At 37.5% G+C, this 26,608-nt stretch overlaps 1 protein-coding gene across 25 annotated transcripts in view; it reads left to right on the top strand.

Moving 5' to 3' along the window:
• Positions 1-26,608, top strand: part of ZNF644 (zinc finger protein 644) — a 99,665-nt gene that overhangs the window by 38,381 nt on the left and 34,676 nt on the right. The gene's annotated exons all lie outside the window — the stretch shown is intronic.

The following is a 26,608-nucleotide window of genomic DNA, read 5'->3' as shown; positions in this document are numbered from 1 at the left end:
CCTTTCCGATTTGTATTCCTTTGATAGCTCTTATCTGATTGCTATGGCAAGGATTTCTAGGACTGTGTTGAATAAAAATGGTGAGAGTGGGCACCCTTGTCTAGTTCCTGATTTTAGGGGAAAAGCTTTCAATTTTTCCCCATTGACTATGACATTAGCCATGGGTTTATCATATATAGCCTTTATTATGTTAAGAAATTTTCCTTCCACTCCCAGTTTCTTGAGGGTCTTTATCATAAGTGGGTGTTGTACCTTGTGGAATGTTTTTTCTGCATCAATTGAGAAAATCATGTGATTTTTTATCTTTCCTTTTGTTAATAATAGTGGATTATGTTTATTGACTGAAGGATATTAAACCATCCCTGTTTCCCTGGGATGAATCCCACTTGAACTTGTTGGATTATTCTCTTAATATATTGTATTTGATTAGCCAAGTTTTTGTTAAGGATCTTTGCATCAATATTCATCAGGGATATAGGTCTTTAGTTTTCTTTTGGTGGGTTCCTTTCTTGCTTTGGGGATCAGGGTGATGTTAGCCTCATAGAATATATTTGAAAGTGTTCCCTCTTCTATTTTCTGGAAGAGTTTGAGGAGGATGGGTGTTCTTCTTTGAATGTTTGTAAAATTCATTAATATAGCCATCAGGACCTAGGCTTTTGTTCTTGGGTAGGCGTTTGATAACTCTTTCAATTTCTTTACTAGTGATTGGCCTGTTAAGTTTATCTTAAGGTTGGTAGTGGGTATGACTCTAGGAATGTGTCCATTTCTTCTGAGTTTTCAAATTTGGTTCCATACAGGTGTCTGTAATATTCTTGCATAATCTTTTGAATTTGTACCTCATCTGTTGTAATATCTCCTCTTTCATTTTTAGTGATTTTACCATAGCATTTTCTCTTTTTCTATTGGTGAGTATAGCTAGTGGCTTATCTGTTTTATTTATCCTTTCAAAGAACCAACTCTTGGTTTCATTAATCTTCCTAATGGTCTTCTTGTTTTCTATTTTGTTGATTTCTGCTCTGATTTTGACTATTTCCTGTCTCCTGCTGACTGTTGGTTCTTTTTGTTGCTCCACTACTAGTTGATTGAGGTGGGTTATTAGATGGTTTACTAGTGATTTCTTCTGTTTATTAATGTGGGCCTGTATTGCTGTGAACTTCCCTCTAAGCACTGCTTTTTCTGCATCCTATAGGGTCTGGTAACTGGTTTCTTTCTTTACATTGGTATCAAGGTAATTCATAATTTTTTTTTTATCTTGTCAATGACCCACTTATTGTTCAGCAGCATATTGTTTAGTCTCCAGGCTTTGGGGGAATTTCTTTTCCTTTTTTGGTTTATTTCTAGTTTCATGCCTTCATGGTTTGAGAATATGCATTTTATAATTTTAATATTTACATATCTGTTTAGACTGTCTTTGTGGCCCAGCATATGGTTAATCCTTATAAATGTTCCGTGTGTACTTGAGAAGAATGTGTATTCATTACTTTTGGGATGGGAAGTTCTATGTATATCTCTTCGGTCCATTTCATTTATGGTTTCATTTAAGTTTGCTATTTCTCTATTGATTTTTTTTTTTTGGTCCAGATGTCTGTCTTTTGCTGTAAGTGGTGTGTGAAATCTCCTACTATTATTGTGTTGCTATCAATGTCTCCCTTGAATTCAGTAAGTGTTTCATATATTTGGGTGTTCCTAAATTGGGGGCTTATATATTAATGATGGTTATATCTTCTTGTTGGATTGAAACTTTAACCATTTTTTTCTTTTTTTTGTTTTTTTGTTTTTACTGTTGTTGTAGTTATTGTTTGATGTCGTCGTTGTTAGATAGGACAGAGAGAAATGAATAGAGGAGGAGAAGACAGAGAGGGGGAGAGAAAGACAGACACCTGCAGACCTGCCTCACCGCCTGTGAAGGGACTCCCCTGCAGGTGGGGAGCCGGGGGCTCGAACCAGGGTCCTTAAGCTGGTCCTTGCGCTTGGCGCCACGTGCGCTTAACCTGCTGTGCTACCGCCCAACTCCCAAAACTTTAACCATTATGTAACATCCTTCTCTAGCTTTGATTACTTTCTTTGCCTGAAAGTCTGTTTTATAGAGAATAAGATAGCTGTCACTGCCCTTTTTTGTTGAGTACATCTTGCCCAAACCTCTTATATTCAGTTTCTGTTTGTCTTTTCTTTGGATGTGTGTTTCCTGAGGACATATAATGGATGGATCCTGTTCTTTAATCCATTTAGCTACTCTGAATCTTTTGACAGCTGAATTTAGGCCATTCACATTTAAGGTGATTATTGATATATGTGGTTTACTTATGTCCATTCTAATTTTTATTTTAAGTTTTTTTAAATTGTTGAGTCTTTGCCTTTTTGTTTCTATCTAACCTATTGTGTGGATGAGTTTCTGTAGTGAATTCCTCACTAATTTTTCTTGTGCTCTCTGCAAATCTCTGTTCCCTGTTTTGTTTTGTGGTTACCCTGTGTGTAATAATTTGCATTGTGTATCTATAAATGTCTTTTTAAGTAGATCTTGATTAACAAATACTTGATAAGGATTCTTGTTCTTCTTTCCTGTTTTATTGTGTTTCTGTTGCTAGTCTACTGCTGTTGACCTTGCTGAGAACATGTGCTCCTTTGTTTCCTCCTTTCCTGTAAGACTCCATTCAGTATTTCTTGTAAGGTGAGGTTGATTGTGGCAAATTCCTTTAGTTTTTGAGTATTTGGGAATACCTTTATTTCTCCCTTACACTTGAAGGATGATTTTGCAGGATACGAAATTCATGCTGAAATTCCCTCTCCTTTAGTTCCTTGAATATGTCATTCCACTCTTTCCTTGCCTCTAGGGTTTGTAAAGAAAAGGCTGATGAAAGTCTGATATTTCTCCCTTTATATGTAACTTCTTTCCTTTCCCTAGCAGCTTGCAAAATTTTCTCCTTGTTGTTGAGTTTTAATAATTTTACAATAAGGTCCCTTGGCGTTGGTCGTTTTGGATTTGTGAACCTGTGTGATCGATCTGCCTCCAAAATAGGTATATTCTGAGGATTGCCTAGATGAGGAAAATTTTCATTTAAATTTCTCTGAAAATTACCTCTGGACCTTTGACCTGGTCTACTTCCTGAGGTATCCCTTTAACTGTATATTTGACCTTTTATGGAGTCTGCAATTTGACAGAGAGTAGCCTCATTCTTTCTAAACCTTTCCTCTCATTATTCAATTGAAAGAGTGGACTAATTGTGTTTTCTAGATTGGAAATTCTTCCTTCTGCATGGGTGACTCTATTACCTAAGCTTTCTGCATGTGTGACTCTATTACCTAAGCTTTCTACCTGAGATTGCACTGCATTGAAGATGTCTTTCAGTCCTTGCAGTTCTGTTTGAAATTTTTCCTCCATGCTATTTAAATGCTTAGTGAACTCTGCTTGAGTTCTTCTTTCACATTTTGTAGCTTCTTATCAAATTCCAAAGAAAAATGCACTTTCAACTCTTGCTTATATTCTTGTAAAGTTCTCATAAGATTTCTATAGTCTGTCTCTGATAGACTCTCTGTATCTGGAATTTCTTAGATTTCCTCTGATTTATTTTTCTCTGTTTGATGTGACATGCTATTTAACTTTCTGCCTCTTTGCTTTTGCATGTATGGTGTTGGTTATGTTGATCAGCAGGTGGTGCTGTTGTGGTCTTTACTTTTCACTTATTTGAATCTGCTGTGGTGGGTGGGGGGAGGGGTGTTTTGGGCTTCTTTGTGGGCTGAATTTTGTCTTTGTCTTAAACTCAGACTGAAAAAAAACCAAAAGCGAATAGAACCCCGAGTCAAAGATTGAGAGGTTTTAAGCTCCAATTTCTTTTCTTAAGGGGAGTCTGCTAACTGCATTACTGCCCAAGATGGCACATGTCAATGCAGTGAGCTGTCAGCCCAGAGACCATGTCTTCCAAACCACTCCCGTTTCCCCAACTTTGTGCACCAGCACTGACCTGAGGCTGTGGATTTTTTTCAGCTGTAGATTATTTGTCCAATTTGGTCTCTTGTTGTGTTTGATAGTTGAATTGGGGAGAGTAAAAGTCTGATTTCAGCTACTCCATAAACCATGCCTCCTGAAAGTCAGCTGTTTTTTTCTTTATTTTTTTTTTAAGTTTTATTTTTCTTTATCTTTGTGGGTCTGGATAAAGGATAAACTAATTTAAAATCCACCCTCTTTCTGGTCAGAAGGTGACTCACTTGGTTGAGGACACAAATTACCCTTTGTGAGGATTCAGGTTTGAATCCTGCCAACACCATTTGGGAGTACCTGCATGAGGAAGGAAGCTTCATGAGTAATGGAGCAATGTGTTGTAGTGTTTTCCCCTTCTCTAACCCTGTCTTTGAACCTCTATCTAAAATAAATATATAAAAAATTATCCTTTAAAAAAGAAATTAGAAAATTAAAAAACACATGACATTATCTCATACTTTTAAGAAGTGATATGGTTACAGAAAACCCCATACAGTTGAAACCCACCATACCATCAAATGCCAAGAGCTTTGACATAGACGGACGTCCAGTAACCAAAGTAATTTCTGGAAACTAAAATAAGAGCTTTGGTTCACACCTCCCCTGTTCATCTTTTCTAAGACTAAATGATGAAGGAATAGAAAAATCTAAACAGACTCATGTGTTTAAATGGCTAAGAAGGTTACATTGATATGTTTCAAGCTATTAAAAGTTTATCCAGATTTTGATTTACTACAGAATTTTTTGTAGTCAAATTTAAATTTAGTTTTTGACTTTAACATTTAACATGTAAATGACAAATGCAATTCCAACTAATGAACAAAACCTACTCTATTGCTATAGTTTGCTTTCTATGGTAGATCTAAACTATAAATAAGATGCTAAATAAAACAAAGGCATTCAGTAAAATTTCAATGAAATCTGATTTTATAAGAACTATATATTAAGTAGGCATTTATAATAAGATTTTTCAGTGCCCTGTAACAAAATAAACCTTGAGAAAACTTGGACAGAGAAGGAGTGAACTTAAAGTCTTACTTTAATTTCTAAAAATTTGGGTTTCATTTAACTCATGTCCATTAAAGTTATTGGCATTTGGCAATGGGTGTCAGTATTTTATTTTATTTTATATAATTTTATTTTATAGGAGAGAGAGAGTAATTTAGGGGGAGGGATTGAAAGGAGAGAGACATCTGCAGACCTGCTTCACCACTTGTAAAGCTTTTCCTCCTGCAAATGGGGACTTGGGGCTTGAACCCAGGTCCTTGCACACTATGTGTGCACTTAAATGCCACCCCCATCCCCATTTTTTTAATCTTATCACTTTTTAAAAGTATACAGTAATTTTTAACCTTTTAACTTCTTAAAGGTATATTGTAATGTCATTATGTTTTTTAATTTTTTTTAAATATTTATTTGTTCTCTTTTGTTGCCCTTGTTGCTTTACTGTGGTAGTTATTATTGTTGTTGTTGATGTCATCCTTGTTGGATAGGACAGAGAGAAATGGAGAGAGGAGGAGAAGACAGAGGGGGAGAGAAAGATAGACACCTGCAGACCTGCTTCACTGCCTGTGAAGCGACTCCCCTGCAGGTGGGGAGCTGGAGACTCAAACCGGGAGCCTTACGCTGGTCCTTGCACTTTGAGCCACTTGCGTGAAGATTCCCACCATTCCCACCTGAACAGATAACTAATCACAAGTCTTGGTTATTTATTACTGGTATGATAAGCACTTCTGACCAATTGAATCTAAATCAAAAGTTCCCTCTCTTTCTTATACAAGTTTGATTACATGGCTAGAGTAGCTCACAGAACTCAAGAAACCCCACTTACTCACTAGATTGTCATTTTATTATAGTAAGAGACATCCAAAAAGATAAGGAGAAAAATGTAGAGCTTCCAGTCCTTCTCCATACTCACTACTCTCCTGGAATATCCACAGGTTCACCAAACCAGAGCTTCCCTGAATCTTGTCCCTTTGGGTTTTACAGAAGCCTCATTAATAGGCATAATTGTTGAAATTGTTGTCCACTGATGATGAATCTGACCACTAGTTTGTTTACTTCTTAGAGTTTACTTCTTAAGTGTTTAGATGAATGGAGGTTTGAAGGCTCTAGTCTTCCAGCTTTACATGGCTAGTTCTCCTGACAGCCAAGCTCTTATCCTTAGGTGGGACCTAAAAGTCACAACAAAAGACTATAACTCTCTTCATTTAGGAAATTCCAAGGGTTTTTGAGGAGCTCAGCCTGAAAAGGGAATGAAGATCAAATGCATATTACTAATGTAAATCACATTGTTATAAGTATCCTATTATTTAACAACTTTAGAGAGATATTTTATCCTTTGAAATACGGTATTACCAGGGAGTCGAGTGGTAGCACAGCGGGTTAAGCGCACATGGTGCAAAGCACAAGGACTGCCGTAAGGATCCCGGTTCGAACCCCCGGCTCCCCACCTGCAGAGGAGTCCCTTCACAGGCGGTGAAGCAGGTTTGCAGGTGTCTTATCTTTCTCTCTCCCTCTCTGTCTTCCCCATCTCTCTCCATTTCTCTCTGTCCTATCTAACAACAAGGACATCATTAATAACTGCAACAACAATAAAAAACAAGGGCAACTAAAGGGAAACTAAATTAAAAATTAAAAATAAAACTTAAAAAAATATGGTGTTACCAAATATTTTTGAAGACAGAATGGAAGCTCCCTCCAGTGTGCTGGGAACTGAGCTCAAGTTTGGGTCATGCTCATGCCAGAAGAGTACACTCTCGAATTGAACTATCTCACTGGCCATATTTATTTATTTTAGTGAGAGTTTCGAGAGCATTGCTCTGGTATTTATGACATGGTTGGTTTTGATTTCCTTTTATTTGGTGATAAGAATCTAACCTTGTGTCTTACACAAGCAAGGCTGATCCACCTTCCCACCCTCTTGTCCCTTTCCCTGTCCGACTTCATAGTTGAAGTTGTAAATTTTATTAATTTAAGAGTATCACCTAATTTAGGAACAGAGCCTTTAGTTAAAGAAATGATCAAGGTATAGTTAAGCAATAAAAGTGCTCTCCGGAGCTGGGCAATAGTGCATGGGCTTACATAGTGCAAAGTGCAAGGACCAGTATAAGGACCCCGGTTCGAGCCCTTGGTACCCTGCCTGCAGGGGGTTGCTTCCCAAGCGGTGAAGCAGGTCTACAGGTGTCTGTATTTCTCTCCTCCTGTCTTCCCCTCCCCTCTCAATTTCTCTCCATCCTATCCAACAACATCAACAACAGCAATAACAATAATAATACCTACAAGAACAGTAAAGGAAAAAGAAAAGGTGGCCACCGGGAGCAGTAGATTTGTAGTGCCAGCAACAAGCTTCAGCAATAACCCTGGAGGCAAAAAAAAAAAAAAGAAGAAAGAAAGGAGGAAAGAAAGAAAGAGCTCACTAATCCCATTTTTACCAAACAACTTTAGGCATAGACATATGGGGGTAGCAATTTGAAGAGACACAGGCAGAGAATGTAACAGTCCTGTCCAGTTGGACTCTAGCCTCCAGATCTATTGCACAGTGTAGCTTTAACTTTAAATCACCTAGTCTATAGTTCACCTAACTCACACAGAAGTAAAGGTTTTATCCTTGGGCTGGGTGGTGCCATCATACCTGGTTATGGGCAAAAGGATGTCATGAGTGGTGGTGAAGCAGTGCTGCAGATGTTCTCTTTTCTCCCTGTTGTCCTTGCCATTTAATTTCTTTCTATCTTATCCAATAAAATAATATTTTAAAAACTTTTCACCTTTTCTTTATTCTTGTCTCTTCCTATATTTAAAAGGGTATCAAACTGTTATAAAGTCTACTGGGGCCTTTTCTCTGTTTAGTTATGGGTGTGTATGTGGGTGAATACTTTTGAAAATAATTATGTTAAGAAAATACTGGAATTGAGGGGCGGAGCCAAGATGACGACTTGGAGGCAGCTGCTGGTGTGAGCTCCAACAAGCATCAGCTTGTGACCTAGGATTCGCTGGATAGGGTAGGATACTGGGACATCAGCAGGAGGGTGAATAAGGGGTGACACCAAGGAGGGGTCCTATATATAGCTCACTCTTGGGTTAGAAAATGGAGGAGGAAAAAGAAAGAAAGTCCTTTGATTATTTCTGAAACTCACCCCTCCCTCACCCCCACCCCAGAACCAGACCCCAGGAGCTGGACAGTTGCTCCTAGCAGGCTTCCCATTGAGCTATTTTTTTAATCAAGATTCCTGGCTCACCAGGGGTGTTATGCCAATCCTTTTCCTTTTTGATTTCCTTCTGTTTTTTTTTTTTTTTTTCTAAGTGGCTGGAGCTCTATTTGAGTGACAAAATATCTGACCAATCAGAGCCTAACCACTGCTGGGAAAGATTTCCTGGAGGGTTTTTTTTTTTTTTTTTTTGGGCTCAGGCTGCCTGAGCCAATCTAGAGCCGTCCAAGCTGCAGCCTGATTGTTAGGGTTTTTTACTCTATTCTGTTTTATTATTACTATTATATATGTGTGTGTCCCTTTTCCCCCCTACTTCTTCAGGTTGACCAAAATTAACTTTTTTTTTCATTGCTAGGTGACTAGGTGTCCTATTCTTTGTGAGAGGAACTTGTTTCACTCTACCTCTTCCCTCCACTCTTCCCTTTTTCCCTCCTCCTTACTAATTTAAAAAAAAAAACTTTCACTGTTCTTTTTTTTCTTGTTCTTCTTTTCTTCCTTCCTCCTTCTTCTGCTTCCTGAATTCACTGATACTCATTTGTGAATTAATTTGGGGAAGAAAAAGGACTCAGAGTGGACTCTCTGTGTGTGCCTCTTTTCTCTACTTCCCTTTCTCCTGTTGCTATTCCTAGAATTTACAGTGGACAGTAGATTTGCATAATTGTCTATTCTTGCTTTCCCTTTTTTCCTTTCTCTTTTTTGGATTCGGTTGCTATTTTTTTCTTGGACTGGAGGTGTTGTCTAACAGGTATCAGTTCACTTTATCAATCCTTGCTTCAGTTACTGTTGTTGTAATTTCTGAAGTTGGTGACTGCATTTGTCAAAGGGATTTATTATAGCATGGCTTGTACTCAAAACACAACAACTGAAAAATGACAGAACAGGAAAAAAAAAACATCAATAAAAAAAAATATGGTTAAATCAAGAACAAATAAAATTGCTACCACAATGAATCAGGAGCCCAGACGAAACTCCAAATCAGACAGAAGTAACCATAGATAAGAAAAAGAATGCAAGCAATAGTAAACTTAATAATCACAGAAATTAAGACAACTATGGAAGAAAGGGCTATCAGAATTAGGGAAACAACAGATGAGACCCTCAAGGAAAATACTAGCTACCTTGAGAAAATTAGAGAAATGAAAGCTGAAATAGTTGAACTAAAAGGTCAATTAACAGAACAAGCTAATACTATAACTGAACTGAAGAAAGAAGCTGAGGGAAGTTTCCGGAAAACAGGCTAACAGAAGCAGAAAACAGAATTAGCCAGACAGAATATGAGCTATTGAAAACTAAGAGGTAAAAGCTCAAAAGAGATTAAGAGACACTGAAAACAACAGCAGAGAATATATGGGACGATCTCAAAAGAAGTAACATTCGTATAATTGGCCTGCCAGAGGAAGAAAGAGAGGAAGGGGAATTAAACATTCTAGAGGTAATTGTAGAAGAAAACTTCCCAGACCTGAACAGCAGAAAGGACATTAAGATTCAAGAGGCCCAGAGAGTCCCAAACAGAATCAACCCAAACCTGAAGACACCAAGACACATCATAATTACAATGAAAAGAAGTAAGGATAAAAAAAGGATCCTAAAGGCTGCAAGAGAAAAAACAAAAAGTCACGTACAGGGGAAAGCCCTTAAGACTATCAGCAGACTTCTCCACTCAAACTCTAAAAACCAGAAGAGAATGGCGAGATATCTATCGAGCCCTGAATGAAAAACAGTTTCAACCAAGGATAATATATCCTGCTAGACTTTCATTCAAACTAGATGGAAGCATCAAAACCTCAGACATACAACAGTTAAAGGAGGTAACCATCACCAAGCCTGCCCTGAAAGAGGTTCTAAAAGACGTCTTATAAACAAGAACATCACCATAATACTTGCCATATATCAGAACAAATCAAAAAATTATTGAATAATGGCACTACAATACATTCAGTCCACAATATCAATGTCAGTGGCTTAAACTCACTCATTAAAAGGCACATAGTGGGAGGATGGATCAAAAAACATAACCCAATCATATGCTTCTTGCAAGAATCTCACCTGACCCAACTAGAAAAACACTGACTTAAAGTGAAAGGATGGAAAACTATCATATAGGCTAATGGAACACAAAAAAAGGCAGCAACAGCCATTCTCATTTCTGACATAGTAGACTTTAAATTAAATAAAGTGATCAAAGATAGGCAAGGCCATTACATAATGATTAGGAGGATCAATCAACCAAGAAGATTTAATAGTTATTGACATCTATGCACCCAGTGACGAACCATCTAAATACATCAAACTACTGAAAGAACTACAAAAATACATCAATAGTAATACAATAACAGTGGGAGATTTTAACACCCCACTCTCACACTTAGATCAACAATGCAGAGAATCAACAAATAAACAAGAGAATTAAATGGAGAGATGGGTAGATTAGACCTTCTGGACATTTTCAGAGATCTTCACCCCAAAAAACTGGAATAAACATTATTTTCAAATCCACACAGCACATACTCAAGGATAGACCACATGTTAGGTTACGAAGACAGCATCAACAAATTCAAGAGCATTGAAATCATCCCAAGTATCTTCTCAGACCACAGTGGAGTAACGCTAATATTTAACAACAAACAGAAAATTACTAAAAGTCACAGAATTTGGAACCTAAACAGCATACTGCTTAAGAACCGCTTTGTCAGAGAGATAAGCAAGAAATTCAAATGTTTCTGGAAACAAATTAAGATGAAGACACAAGCTATCAAAATATTTGGGATACAGCTAAAGCAGTACTGAGAGGGAAACTCCTAGCCATACAATCACATATTAAAGAACAAGAAAATGCTCAAATAAACTACCTTATTACACACCTTAAGGACTCAGAGAAAGAGGAACAAAGGAACCCTAAAGCAACCAGAAGGACAGAAATCACTAAAATTAGAGCAGAAATAAACATAGAAAATAAGAGAACCATACAAAAGATCAGTGAAGCCAAATGTTGGTTCTTGAAAAATTAAAGATTGACAAACCCCTAGCTAGATTCACTAAAAAAAAAAAAAAAAAAAAAAAAGGAAGAAGACTCAAATAGAATTGTAAAAGATAGAGGAGATATCACAATTGACAGCACAGAAATCCAGAAAATCATGCAGAATTTCTCTGAAGTACTATACACCACCAAGCTAGTGAATCTGGAAGAAATGGAAGAATTCTTGGAAACATATGCACTTCTAAAACTGAACCAAGAACTACAAAATGTAAATACACCAATCACAAATAAATCGAAACACTTACTAAGAATCTTCCCAATAACAAAAGTTCTGGACCTGATGGCTTCACAAACGAATTCTACAAAACCTTCAGGAAACAGCTAATACCTATACCTCTAAAGCTTTTCCACAAGATTGAAGAAACAGGAAAACTCCCACCTTGTATGAAGCCAACATCAAAAAATGAAAATTACAGACCAATATCTCTCATGAGCATAGATGCCAAAATATTGAACAAGATCTTGGACATCTGGATACAGCACTATATCAAAAAGATTGTTCATCATGACCAAGTGGGATTTATTCCAGGAATGCAAGGCTGGTTCAGCATACATAAGTCAGTCAATGTCATTCACTACATCAATAAAAGCAAAAACAAAAAACTACATGATCTCAGGAGAGAAAGCCTTTGACAAAATCCAGCACACATTCGTGCTCAAAACACTACAAAAAATGGGAGTAGATGGGAAATTCCTCAAGATAGTGGAATCCATATATAGCAACCTACAGCCAACATCATACTCAATGGACAGAAGCTGAAAGCATTCCTCCTCAGATTGGGGACTAGACAGGGCTGTCCACTATCACCATTACTCTTCAACATAGTATTGGAAGTTCTTGCCATAGCAATCAGACAAGAGAAAGAAATCAAAGGAATACAGATTGGAAGGGAAGAAGTCAATCTCTCACTATTTGCAGATGATATGATAGTATACATAGAAAAGCCTAAAGAATCCAGCAGAAAACTACTAGATGTTATTAGGCAACATAGCAAGGTGTCAGGCTACAACATCAATGTACAAAAATCAGTGGCATTTCTTTATGCAAATACCAAATCTGAAGAATTTACTCCAGAATTCACTCCCATTCACTTTTGCAGCAAAATCAGTAAAATACCTTAGGAATAAAGCTGGCCAAAGAAGTGAAAGACATGTATACTGAAAACTATGTATCACTATTCAAGGAAATAGAAAATGATATCAAGAAATGGAGAGACATCCCATGCTCATGGATTAGAAGAATAAATATCATCAAAATGAATATTCTCCCCAGAGCCATATACAAATTTGACATGATACCCATAAAAGTTCCACCAAGCTTCTTCAAGAATCTACTACAGTCATTTATCTGGAACTAGAAGACACCTAGAATTGCCAAAACAATCTTGAGGAAAAGAAATAGAAATGGAGGCATCACACTCCTAGTTCTCAAACTATACTGTAACTATAACATTATAACTATATCATAACAGACTGGTACTGGAACAAAAATAGGCACACAGACCAGTGGAACAGAATTGAAAGCCCAGGACTAAACTCCCACGTCTGTGGACATCCAATCTTTGATGAGGGGGCCCAAAGTATTAAGTGGAGGAAGGAGAATCTCTTCAATAAATGGTGCTGGCAAAACTAGGTTGAAACATGCAGAGGAATGAACTGGAACCACCTTATATCACCAGAAACAAAAATCGACTCCAATTCGATCAAGGGCCTGGATGTTAGACCAGAAACTATCAAATACTTAGAGGAAAACATTGGTAAAACACTTTCCCACCTATACCTCAAGGACATCTTTGATGAAATAAACCCAATTGCAAGAAAGACTAAAGCAGAAACAAACCAATGGGACTACATAAAATTGAAAAGCTTCTGTGCAGCCTAAGAAACTAACAAAGAGACCCCTCACAGAATGGGAGAAGATATTCACATGCCATACATCAGACAAGAAACTAATCACCAAAATATATAAAGAGCTCAGCAAACTTAGCAACCAAAAAAGCAAATGACCCCATCCAAAAATGGGCAGAGGATATGAACAAAACATTCACTTCAGAGGAGATCCAAAAGGCTAACAAACATATGAAAAACTGCTCTAGGTCACTGATTGTCAGAGAAATGCAAATTAAGACAACATTGAGATACCACCTCCTGTAAGAATGGCATACATCCAAAAGGACAGCAGCAACAAATGCTGGAGAGGCTGTGGGGACAGAGGAACCCTTTTACATTGCTGGTGGGAATGTAAATTGGTACAGCCTCTGTGGAGAGCAGTCTGGAGAACTCACAAGGCTAGATATGGACCTTCCATATGACCCAGTAATTCCTCTCCTGGGGATATATTCCAGGGACTGCATAACGCACAACCAAAAAGATATGTGTACACCTATGTTCATAGCAGCACGATTCATAATAGTTAAAACCTGGAAGCAACCCAGGTGCCCAACAACAGATGAGTGACTGAGAAAGCTGTGGTATATATACACAATGGAATACTACATAGCTATTCAGAACAATGAACCCACCGTCTCTGGCCCATCTTGGATGGAGCTAGAAGGAATTATGTTAAGTGAGCTAAGTCAGAAACATAATGATGATTATGAGATGATCCCACTTATAAACAGAAGTTGACAAAGAATAATAGAAAGGGGAGCTCAAAGGAGGATCTGACTAAATTTGGAGTAGGGCATCAAAGTAAAACCCTGGGTTGAGGGTGAGGGTGGATGTTCAGCTTATTAATGGGGCGGGGGGAGGAGGGTGGCAGGATGGGACACAGACTGTTCGTGGTGGGAATGGTGTTTATGTAAACTCCTATTTATTTGTAGTCATATAAATCACTAAGTAATATGAGAGGGGAAGAACTGATTGAATGTCTCAAACTTTTTAAAGCACAGACTCAGTCTTCTTAATACATAGTCTGAGTCTTTGGTATATTGACTCAAAAGCTTAGAACAGGGAGAACAGAAGCAACTTTGATGGCATAGCTATATACAAATAATGTCAAAGGACATAAAATATGGTGATGGTGTGTATGACACAGCAAATCTTAACAAAGGGATTTTTCAAAGTTAACCCAATTGCCAAACAATGTGATGATAACAGTAACTATCGTCTTCTTAAATCCTAAGGCAACAGGAACCTCCTGCTTCCTTTAGAGCCTATATTTCCCCCAGTCCTGGAACCTCTGAGGTGAGGCTAACTTTCCTACATGCTTCTGTCAAGTCATACCAAATGATATTGCATCTTCTGGTCCCAAACTAATCAATGCAACGAATACCATCTCAGCATGCTTCACTTCATATTGTGTCCAGAGACCTCAAGCATGGAATGCCAACCCTTCACTCTCATTACTCGGGTGAGACCTTTCCTTTTATGATATTCTCTAATTCATTCCAGGAGGTTCACTTCCTAACTAAGTCCATAACCTAGATATAGACCAGGTCCCATAAGAGAGCATATGTTCACATGTATCCATAAAATATGTAACTGAAAGCAAAAATACACAATAGTCTGTAGTGAGTCAGTATCAAATTCATAATGAAATAGTGTCTACTTAGACTCAGATACCCTCCTCACCTACTTCCTATTACAGTTCTCTCACTCCAAAGCTAACCTTATCAAAGCATGAACTGCAAAAGCTGAATAAGGGCAAGAGACTGGCATACTTTAACAATGACTCTTTAGTCACTATCAGGCCATTCTACCAGCTAGGGCCCTAATTGGGGAATCTAAGATTGGCAAACAGACTTGATGGGCCTAGAACTCGAATAAATCCCTCTCTCCATTGTTTATTTCTATCAGGAACAACATCTAGAACCCTTTGTGGTCCCCCATAGGACCTTGCCCTCGAATTGTATCAACAGTGGTAGAGAATGTTCCATCCTCCAATGGGGGGATGGACAACATACCCTATGCTACACCTGAGGAAGATGGGTCGATATTGGGGCAGCTTGGAATATTCCTACTCATGACCACAGAATGTGAGCTCAGATCTAGAGGGATGCAGAGGTCACATAGTTCCTAAGCTAATTATGGGCCCCATGTCACATCAAATTGATGGGGTTTACAGTCAACAATATTTATACCCCTCTCCCAAATTAGGGAGCTACTCTCTTCCCAGATCTAGCTTTCAAAAATGGTCGTTTTTCCAGCCATGACATCATCTCCCTAGACAATAACTTTGGATCCACTGACATATCAGATTTCAGGCTCAGAGGCAAAAAGAAAAAGGAAAAAAAAAAAAGGAAAAAAGAAAAAGGAAAAAAAAACAAACTAGTATAGCCACAGGCCCTATGAAATTTAACTAAAATATGCCTACTAGCTGTCTACAAAATGGAGGACCCCCCCCCCCAACTCTTCATCTGCACTATTCCAGCTCTTAGGTCCATGTTTGGTCAACAGTTTGTTTGGCTTTGTATGATAACTCTATTTTCAGCCACCGGGTTCCAGATGCTAGCATGATGCTGACCAGACTTCCCTGGACAGACAACCCCACCAATGTGTCCTGGAGCTCCGCTTCCCCAGAGCCCTTTTCCACTAGGGAAAGAGAGAGACAGTATGGGAGTATGGATCGACCTGTCATGGGCCCATGTTCAGCAGGGAAGCAATTACAGAAGCCACCTTCTGCATCCCACAATGACCTTGGGTCCATAATCCCAGAGGGATAAATAAAGAATAGGAAAGCTAGGGGAGGGGATGAGATACAGAGTTCTGGTGGTGGGAATTGTGTGGAGTTTTACCCCTCTTATCCTATGGTTTTGTCAATGTTTCCTTTTTATAAATAAAATATAAAAAATATATATTGGAATTAAAACACAAACATCAAAAAGTAAACATAAAGCTTTTTATTTATAGATTTTTTTCCATTCTAAGAAATATGTGACTATAATTCCCAGTAAAAGTTAAAAAACTTTAAAAAAATGGACATTAAAAATATTTTATTTGTTAGATAGAGCATGAGAGGAGACTGGATAGCACTGGTGGTGGGAATGCCCAGGTATTCAAATCCTGTTCTCTAATGCTGAGGTATCTCCCCAGCCCTTTGACATTTTTGTTTGACTTTTAAACTTTTGTACCAAGGTATTCTACAATTTTGTTGTAAGATTGATTTTTATTTTCCAGTATTATATTCCATCATAACTTTTTCTTTTTTTTTTAATTTTTTAAATATTTATTTATTTTTCCTTTTGCTGCCCTTGTTGTGGTTATTGATGTCATTATTGTTGGATAGGATAGAGAGAAATGGAGAGAGGAGGGGAAGACAGAGAAGGGGAGACAAAGATAGACACCTGCAGACCTGCTTCACCACCTGTGAAGCAACTCCCCTGCAGGTGGGGAGCCGGGGGCTCAAACCGGGATCCTTATGCCGGTCCTTGTGCTTTGCGCCATGTGCGCTTAACCCAGTACTCCACCGCCCGACTTCCCATCATAACTTTTTCTGTGGTGTCAAAGTGGTATTTTGAAAACAAAATTGCTACCACTTGGTGGCACTGTGTTGCTTTAAAATGAATTTGATTACTGCAGTTAAGCTGTTATACATAAATGATTAAATTTAGAAAGAATCTATTTAATATTAACTTAATGTTGTAAACTGCTTTTCATAAATAAAATGATTGAGTTATGATATTAAAATGTGATAAGGAATATGAAAATGTAAGACTTGGTTTGTTATGGAGGGAAACATTTTTTTAAATGGAAACCTTGATTTCAAGTATCCTTTGCATTCTGCCTTTATCCTTTTGTGTCTGAATGCTAGGAAGAATATTCTGCATATTAGAAATAAACATCTTCTACTTTCCTGTTATTTTTCCAAAGTTGTTTATTTAATTTTTTCTTGTATAATGCTGAGAAATTAGATTTTTCATATGATCAAGGTTTATGAAACATACCAGAATATTTTTATATTTACTTTCCCTTTTGTTGCCCTTGTTTTTTTTAATTGTTCTTCTAGTTAATATTATTGTTATTGATGTCATTGTTAGGACAGAGAGAAATGGAGAGACAAGGGGCAGACAGAGAGGTGGAGAGAAAGATAGACACCTACAGACCTGCTTCACTGCCTGTGAAGCGACTCCCCTGCAGGTGGGGAATCGGTGGCTTGAACAGGGATCCTTGTGCTGGTTCTTGCACTTTGCACCACGTGCGCTTAACCTGCTATACTACTGTCCAACTCCCATGCCAGAATATTTACATGTATTTCTTTTTTTTTCTTTAATATACTGAAAAATACAACTTTTCTTTCAAAATATTTGACTTGTTTTAAAGAATCCTGGAGTGTAAGATGTCGAAAGTTACTGCATTCTCATGTTTGTTTTTTTTATTCCTAGACAATGACAGTACTGTAATGACCAAAATACTTATGTAATTATTGTGTTTTTTTAATGTAACATAGAGCATATTTTAGAAATTGAACTGTAATAACATAGAGATGTTCACAACGTATAAGCACATACTTCAGTGAATCACTGCAAAGTGAATCACTATTACAAAACAGAAAACTGTTAAACCCCACCCCTCTCGAAGTTCCCTTTATCAGTTAGTCATAATTTTCCCTTTCCAGGTATGGGGCTGTGGGGGAGGACTATAGCTAAAAATAAAATAAAAAAAAGGAAAAAGAAAAAGAAAAAAACTACAGCTACATCTGGCTTTAGATTTGTATGTAATAGAATTATATGCTATCCCCTTGCTCTTAGCTTTTTGGGGAAAAATTATCTTTATTTATTGGCTAAAGAGCCAGAAATCAAGAGGGAGAGAGACCTGCATCACCACTGGAAAGCTTTCCTCACATAGGTAGGGATTGGTGGGCTTGAACTCTGTTCTAATCCCCTTCTCACACAGCTTTCCTATTCTTTATCTCTCTGGGAGTATGGACCCAGGGTCATTCTGGGGTACAGAAAGTGGGATGTCTGGCTTCTGTAATTGCTTCCCTGCTGAACACAGGCTTTGGCAGGTCGATCCATACTCCCAGACTGTCTCTCTCTTTCCCTAGTGGGGGAGTGGGGTGCTTTGGGGAAGGGGGACTCCAGGACACATTGGTGGGGTTGTCTGCCCAGGGAAGTCTGGTTAGCATCATGTTAGCATCTGGAACCAAGTGGCTGAAAGAAAACTTAACATATAAAGCCAAACAAATTTTTGACTAATCATGAACCTAAGGGCTGAAATAGTGCAGATGAAGAATTGGGGGTCTCTCTGTTTTGGAAATAGCTAGTAGGCCTATTTTAGTTAATATTCCAAAGGGGTCATAACTAGTTTTTTTTTTCTTTTCTTGAGCCTGACATCTGATATGCAGGTGAACCCAAATTATTGTCTGGGGAGATGATGTCATAGCTGGAAAAAGGACCAGAAAGCTGGATCAGGGAAGAGAGTAGCTCCCAATATGGGAAAGGTGTATAAATATTGTTGATAGTAAACCCTATCGATTTGATCTGATCTGGGGCCCATGTTCAGCTTAGGAGCCTATGTGACCTCTGCATCCCTGTAGATCTGAGTTCACATTCTTTGATCTTGAGTAGAAACGTTCCAAGCTGCCCCGATTTCAGGACTCATCTTCCTCAGATGGAAGATAGAATATGTTGTCCAGCCTCCCTTTGGAGGATGGAACATTCTCTACTATTGTTAATCCACATTGAGGGCAAGGTCCTATGGGGGACCATAAAGGGGCCTGTTGTGTTGTTCCATCATGATATCATGGCATATATTTTTTAAACTTTTAAAAAATATATATTTATTTATTTTCCCTTTTGTTGCCCTCGTTTTTTTTTTTTGTTGTTGTTGTTGTAGTTATTGTTGTTGTTACTGATATCATTGTTAGATAGGACAGAGAAATGGAGAGAATAGGGGAAAATGGGGAGAGAGTAAGATAGACACCTGCAGACCTGCTTTCCCACTTGTGAAGCGACTCCCTTGCAGGTGGGGAACCGGTCTGGAAGCAGATGCTGGTCCTTATGCTTTGCGCTTCGCATCATGTGTGCTTAACCCGCTGTGCTACCATCTGATTCCCATCATGGCATATTTTTACATAGAAAAACAAAAAATATGGCACATCTTCTCTGGCAACCCATTATATATATCACTTTTCATTCATTCCCATTTCTTGAAGAACATCCTTTACTGTACACTTGGATGCATACTTGTACTGAAAAATTTGCAGTTTTCATTTACCAGTCATATTTTGTATCTTTTTAAAACAATGTTTTATTTGATAGGATAGAGTAAAGTTGAGGAGATAGGGAGTATAGAGTAAAGAGAGGAGATAAGGATAGAGACACGGAGACACCTGTAGCAATGTTTCACCACTTGTGAAGGTCCCCCTCCCCATGACCTCTGATGCCACTGGTAGGGACCAAGAACTTGAACATGGGTCCTTATGAATGTAAACGTGTGCTCAACCATGTGTGCCATTGCCTGGCCACAGTGGGGGGGGTCATGAGTGGTAAAATATTGATGCAGGCATCCCTTTCTCTCTCTCTGACTCCCTCTTCCCTCCCAGTTTCTTGGTGTCTCTATCAACAAAAGAAAGAGGGGGGGGGGGAGGGAAGGAAGAAGGAAGGAAGGAAAGAAGGAGGGAAATACTAAGGAAATAAGTGCCTGCTCAGTTCATCACCCATTTAAAGATAGGGCTATCTTTTTGTTGTTAAGTTGTTTAACTTGATAGCATCTTTTGGTGAGTGAACTTTTAATTTAATGATGTATAATGTGTCTTTTTTCTTTGGTTCTGCCCCGGTGTGAACAGGGGCTAGGAACCCAAGAACCTGGAATGAAAGGAACAGGAGACACAGAAATGACAGCAAGACAGGATTCTGATCAAGCTGCAAAATTTTATTGTGCTTACAGGCATTATAAGCCTTTGGGGAAGGGGGAAGTGCTGGAGGAGGAGGAGGAGGGGGAGCAATCATCAGGTGGAATGTTCCTTGCAACATACAATGGCCGAAACCATGTTTGTTACCACAACTATGTGGTGTGTCTGATAAATGGCCTACCTGAGAGAAAATGGCCTACCCGTGGGGAAATGAAAACTTGTCTTGAAGGCTTCCATTGTTTCAAAGCTTATCTTCTATCAAGCAGAGAATGGCTCCTGGCAGGTTCATCATGTTTTCAGGTGGCCAACCGAAGAGTTCATTGCTGTATACTAGTTAGAAAGATCATCTCTCTACATCTTTTAAGAACTCAAAGTGAAAGCACTGTATGAGTTCATCTGTCCTATATTGACTCCTTTACCATCATTTCTGTGAAAGAAAAAAAAAAGGTTTAGTTACATATATAGTTCAACATGGGGACAGAGGCTTTATGTTCTTCAGATCATCTCAACCCCTACTGTCTTAGGTTGGTTTTTAAGTCATCTGGTCTTTGATGTGGAGCTGTAGACTCAGTGTTTGTATTCAGGTGAGTTAACTGGTGGCTGTTCTATGATACTTTCCCAAAGGGATATGGGTTGTCCCGGTGATAGATAGGTATCATATGGGCAATCCCAACTGATGAGTATCTCCAATTGCAGTTTCAGAATTTATAACTTTTTTTGTTAGTACAGTTTTAACTCTTATATCTGTGTTGTTGATACATTTTAATTTTTACACATGGTATGAGGCAAGGGCCCACAATTGTATGCTTTTTCATGTGATTGTTCCAGTACCCCAACACTGCTGAAAAGACCTTTCCTACTGAATTGTCTGGCATCTTTCTTAAAAATAATTGCCAAAAATAAAATCACTTGATCATATACATTCAGGTTTATTTCACCCTTAGGCCAGAAAATACTGATTGTTATAACTTTATAGTAAGTCTATAAATCAGTATGACCCTTCCTACTTTCTTTTTGGTATTCAGGGCTCCTTTTAAGTCCATATGAATTTGAGTATCAGTTTACTCATTTGCTTTATGATAACAAGGAAATTCCTTCCTATTCATAGTGTTTTTATTTTTTAATTTTTATTTATTCTTCTGTTTCTTTAATAGTGATTTAATAGTGGTTTTCAAAAATACAAGGTTATAATGGTATGATTCCACACTGTTCCCACCACCAGAGTTCTGTGTTCCCATCCCCTCCATTGGAGTGTTTTTATTTCTGTTCTGTGCTGGGATTTATCAGATATTCTTTCTGTTTAAGTGATCATGTAGTTTTTTTCCCTTTTGTTGTTCTGTTAACATCTATCTCATTGATTGCTTTCCTTATATTGAACTATCTTTGCATTCCTAGGTCAGATCCCACTTGATTATGTTGTATAGTTTAAATGTGCCATTGGATTCAGTTTGGTTCCATCTGAATTTTTTTTTTAAATCTGTATTCATTTCATAATCTGTAGTTTTCTTTCAGTGTCTTTGTCTTGTGTTTTAGCCTCATAATATGTCAGGAAGAATTTCTTCTATTTTTTTAAAGGACTTTGTAAAGGATTGGTGTTAACTCTGTCAAGGGTAGAATTAACTGGTCTTCCAGAATATTTTCATTTTTGAGAGGATTTTGATCACTAACTCAGTCTTTTATTTTTATTTTTTATCTTTTGAAGGGCTAGTCAGAATTTCTGTTTTTTCTCTTACATTTAGTAATATGTGTGCTTCTAGGAATTTTACTTTTTCGTTTATAGAATTTATATTTTTTTAAGGATTTGTTTATGAGAGAGAAATAAGAGCAGCACTTTGAAACATGTGCACATGTGCTGCTGGACCTCACACTTGTAAATTCAATCCTCTATATCACAGAGTCTGTAATTTGTTGATACTCACTTGTTCATAGTACTACATTAGAATCCTTTAAAGCTTTTGTCCCCATTTTTACTTCTGATCTTAGTTATTTTATCCATAGTTAGTTGTTTTTTTTTTTTTTTTCATGCTGGGTCTTTAAGAAGAACTCACTTTTGATTGAATTGAGTCTGTTTCTATATTTCCTGTCAAATTATTTTCTTTCACTGATTTGGATTTAGTTTGCATTTATTCTTTATGGTATAAGGTTAGATCTTTTTTATTTATTTATTTATTTATTTAAGAAAGGAGACATTAACAAAACCATAGAATGAGAGGGGTACAATTCCACACAATTCCCATAACCCCATCTCCACATCCCACCCCCTCCCCTGATAGCCTTCCCACTCTCTATCTCTCTGGGAGTATGGATCCAGGGTCGTTGTGGGTTGGTTAGATCTTTTTAAAAAAATTTTATTGAGATCTTTTCTGATACGGGTATTTTTGGCTAAAATCACCTCAGAATACTGTTTTTGGTATATTCTGTAGATTTTATTTGCTTTGTTTTGTTTTCACTTCAAGACTGGCCATTTTTTATTTTCTTTTTATTAGTGATTTAATAATGATTAACAAGATTGTAATATGACATGGTACAATTCCACACAGTTCCCACCACCAGAGTTCCCTGTCCTATCGCCTGCATTGGCAGCTTCCCTACTTTTTAAAAATTATTTATTTATTCCCTTTTGTTGCCCTTTTTTTTTTAAATTGTTGTAGTTCTTGTTGTTACTGATGTCATTGTTGGACAGGACAGAGAGAAATGGAGAAAGGAGTGGAAGACAGAGTGGGGGAGAAAGATAGACACCTGCAGACCTGCTTCACCACCTGTGAAGCGACTCTCCTGCAGGTGGGGAGCCGGGGGCTTGAACCGGGATCCGATCCTTCAGCGGGTCCTTGTGCTTTGTGCCACGTGCACTTAACCCGCTGTGCTACCGCCCGACTCCCGCTTCCCTATTTTTTAATCTTTATTTATGGATAGAGACAGCCAGAAATCAAGAGGGAAGGGGGTGATAGGGAGAGAGACAAAGAGACACCTGCAGCACTGCTTCACCACTCGCAAAGCTTTCCTCCTACAGGTGGGGCCTGGGGGCTCGAACCTGAACTTCCATATTCTTTATCCCTCTGGGAGTATGGACCAAGATCTTTATGGGGTACAGAAGGTGGGAGGTTTGGCTTCTGTAATTGCTTCTCTTCTGGACATGGATATTGCCAGTTGATCCATACCACCAGCCTATTTCTATCTTTCTCTAGTGGGACAGGAGAGGTTTCAGAACATATTGGTTAGGTCATCTGCTTAGGGAAGTTAGGATGGCGTCATGGTAGTGTCTGCAACGTGGTGGTTGAAAAGGCAGTAAAATATAAAGCAGGACAAATTGTTTAATAAATAGGAACCTAAAGGTATGAATAGAGCAGATGGAACTAAGGGTCTTTATGTGGGAAGAAGCTAAGAAGTCTGTTTTAGGAATGTTCCAAGAGGCTCATGACTTTAGTAATTTTTGCCCAAGCCTGATAGCTAAAATGCAGGTGGACTAAAAGTATTATCTTTGAAGATAGTTTCAGGAGTTAATAATAGGACTAGGAAGCTGGATTAGAGCAGAGAGTAGCTCCCAAATGTGGGGAAACTATATAAATATCATTAACTGTAAACCCCATCGATCTGACCTAAGTCCATATATATTCATATTTAGCACAGGAGCCTGTAACCTCTGAGTCCCTGTCAGTTGGAGCTCACATTCCATGGTCACAGCTGGGAACATTCTAGGCTGCACTCATTTCATGACCAGTCTTCCTTGAGTGGCAGAGTATGTTGACCCAGACTCCCATTGGAGAGGGTGAGTCCCTACAATTGCTGCTCTAAGGTGAGGAAGACTGGCCATTTTAGGTACTTCTATGTGATGGCATACTGAAGTTAAGACAAATTAGTAATTGATTACTAAGTTAACAGCCAAGTCATTTAGTGAGAGAAGCTTATATTTGGTAGTTTGTGTTGTACAGTATGTTGTCTGTAATATATATTTTTAATTTTTTATTATCTTTATTTATTAGATAGAGACAGTCAGAAATCAAGAGGGAAGGGGGGTGATAGAGAGGGAGAGAGGCAGAGAGACACCTGCAGCCCTGCTTCAGCATTTGCAAAGCTTTCCCTCTGCAGGTGGGGGCTAGGCCTTGAACCTGAGTCCTTGTGCATTCTAACGTGCACTCAACTAGGTGCGCTACCACCCGGCCCCGTCTGTAATATTTTTTATGTTTAACAGGTGAACAATGATGTAGGTTTAAAAAACAATGTGGCTAGATCAGAATGAGTGGAGGAGAGCTGAAAGGTAAAGTCAAAGAGTTACTGGAGGAAGAATCTTTTGTAGGACTTTATCAGCTTTTACAGACATTAACTTTTATCTTTCAGAGAAAAATGTAGGGAGGCATTGAAGAATGTTGAGAAACAGTATCTGTCTTGGGTTTGAAAGTGGTCCATCAGATTGTTAGTGCGTGGTCAAAGATAAATGCACTAAAACCATATATAGGAAACTGTTGAAATAATACAGGGGAGAAATAGTAGTGAACATGTATATAGTTGTAGTTATTAGAGTAATTGAATTCTGAATGTATTGAAGATGGTGACAGTATAATATCCTTGTGTTTATATGTAAGGTATACATACAAAGTAATAGTGTGAATAAAAACAAATAAAGATGATTACTCCAGGGTCCTTGGTCTGAATGGCTAAATGATGGAGATGGCAAGGATGCAGATTTGTGTATGAGAAACTTATAAAGTGAAAGAAGGGTGAGCTCAGAAGATGGTTAAAGAATATTCTTTATCTGTTGACTTTTAGGGTAAAAGTATTTAATGCTACTCTCAGGAACTGTCAATTTGTTAGTTTCTCATAATATTTGTACTGTTTTTTAATATTTTAAAAATATTTTTTTTATTATTAGAGACAACTTGAGAGAAGAGGTGGTAGATAAGGAGAGAGACAGAGAGAGACCTTCTGCCCTGCTTCACTAAAGCTTTATCCCTGCAGGTGGGAACCAGGGGCTTGAACCTGGATCCTTACGCACTAATGTAAGTGTTTAACCAAGTATGCCACCTCCTGGCTGCTCAAGTAATATTTGTAAGATTTATGATTGCTGTACTTTGTTATAAAGAGATTCATGGATATTATATTTCCTTCATGGATCATATACACTATTAATATATAATACTCATTTTTAGCAAGTTGAAAGCATTTTGCCTTAAGTTCCACTTGATTTTTCTAATAGTAGACACAAGTTTTTCTTTTCTCTTTTTTTTATGGCATTTTATTGTGTGGGTAATGGTTTATAGAACATTTGTTAACACATGGATTCAAATTCCCTTCTCCCTGTGGTGTCTACAATTTAGCTCCTTTTCCACTATCAAGCACCAAGAATTCAGCATTCTCTCTCCACTCTTCCTTCCCTGCCTTCCTTAATCAACTTGCAACTGACTTAACCTCTTTCATTTATAAAGAGCATATAATATATTGTAAAACAAATATGAATACCATTTTTATAAATATATGAACCTATTATACATGTTGTAAATGCTGATGTGCTTGGACTTTATGCTTTTATTTTTCTCTTTGCTGTTTTCCTTTGATACTGCTTTTATCTTTATTAGATAAGTCAACTTCCAAATTTTAATTCTGTTGCTTTAAAATAACACATGTAATTATTCTAGTTGCTTACCTTTAATACTGTTTTTAGAAAGAGTTGTTGTTAGAACCCTGCACTTTTGTTACTTCCACAATTGAATTTTTTTTTTTGAATCTTAGTTCACATACTGTTATATATTTTTCTCATTGCACAAGAGTCTTTTTTGAATAGTTATCAACAGTTATTAGATTTAGTTACATTTTAATGGTTTAATTGCTAGTTATTTTTAATGCCTGCTTTTTTGTACATTCTTTCCATCCTGTGCATGAATATCTGGGAAATTCACCTGTGAAGGGTAAGCTTATAGAACTGTCGCTTATTAAAATAAATATTTTGTTATTAAACTTGAATGCTGGTTTTGTTGGTTATAAAATTTTTGGTTGAAAATCATTTTCATACTTTTTTTTTTAAACCATTAAGGCATTCTTATACACTGGAGATGAGCATATTGCTAAAAAAAAAAGTGATTTGAAAATTTATCTTAAACTCAAAAGAATACACATACAGCTTTGAAGACTGTTATTAAAGGTTACATTAAGATTATCTTTGTAAAGATATTTATTAAAGAATATAGGCTTTCCCACTTTTGCAGAGATCAGCACATTTGTTTGTATGAATAGCAAAAAGTTTTATATAAATAGGAAAAAGAGTATGCTCTTTTAGTAATTTTTTTTAAACATTTATAATTTAAAAAACTGTTTATAAGAGAGAGAAAGCCAGAACATCACTCTGGATATGTGAATATAGATCAAACTCAGGACCTCATACATACAAGTCTAATGCTTTATCTGCTGTGCTACTTCCCAAGCCCATGTTTTTGCTTTGAGATTATTGTACTCATTCTATAGCAGCCATAGCCATGTTCTAGTTTTTTGCATTATCTATCTTGGTATGTCTCACTCTTGTATTCCATCTGCTTTGACACTTCATGAAAAAGGAAATACAAATTCATGTCCCATATAGAATCGAAGGAATGAGAAACTCTTAA

Source organism: Erinaceus europaeus, chromosome 11 (genome assembly GCF_950295315.1).
Source record: "Erinaceus europaeus chromosome 11, mEriEur2.1, whole genome shotgun sequence".
NCBI lineage: Eukaryota > Metazoa > Chordata > Mammalia > Eulipotyphla > Erinaceidae > Erinaceus > Erinaceus europaeus.
This window is presented reverse-complemented; position numbering and strand designations above follow the sequence as displayed.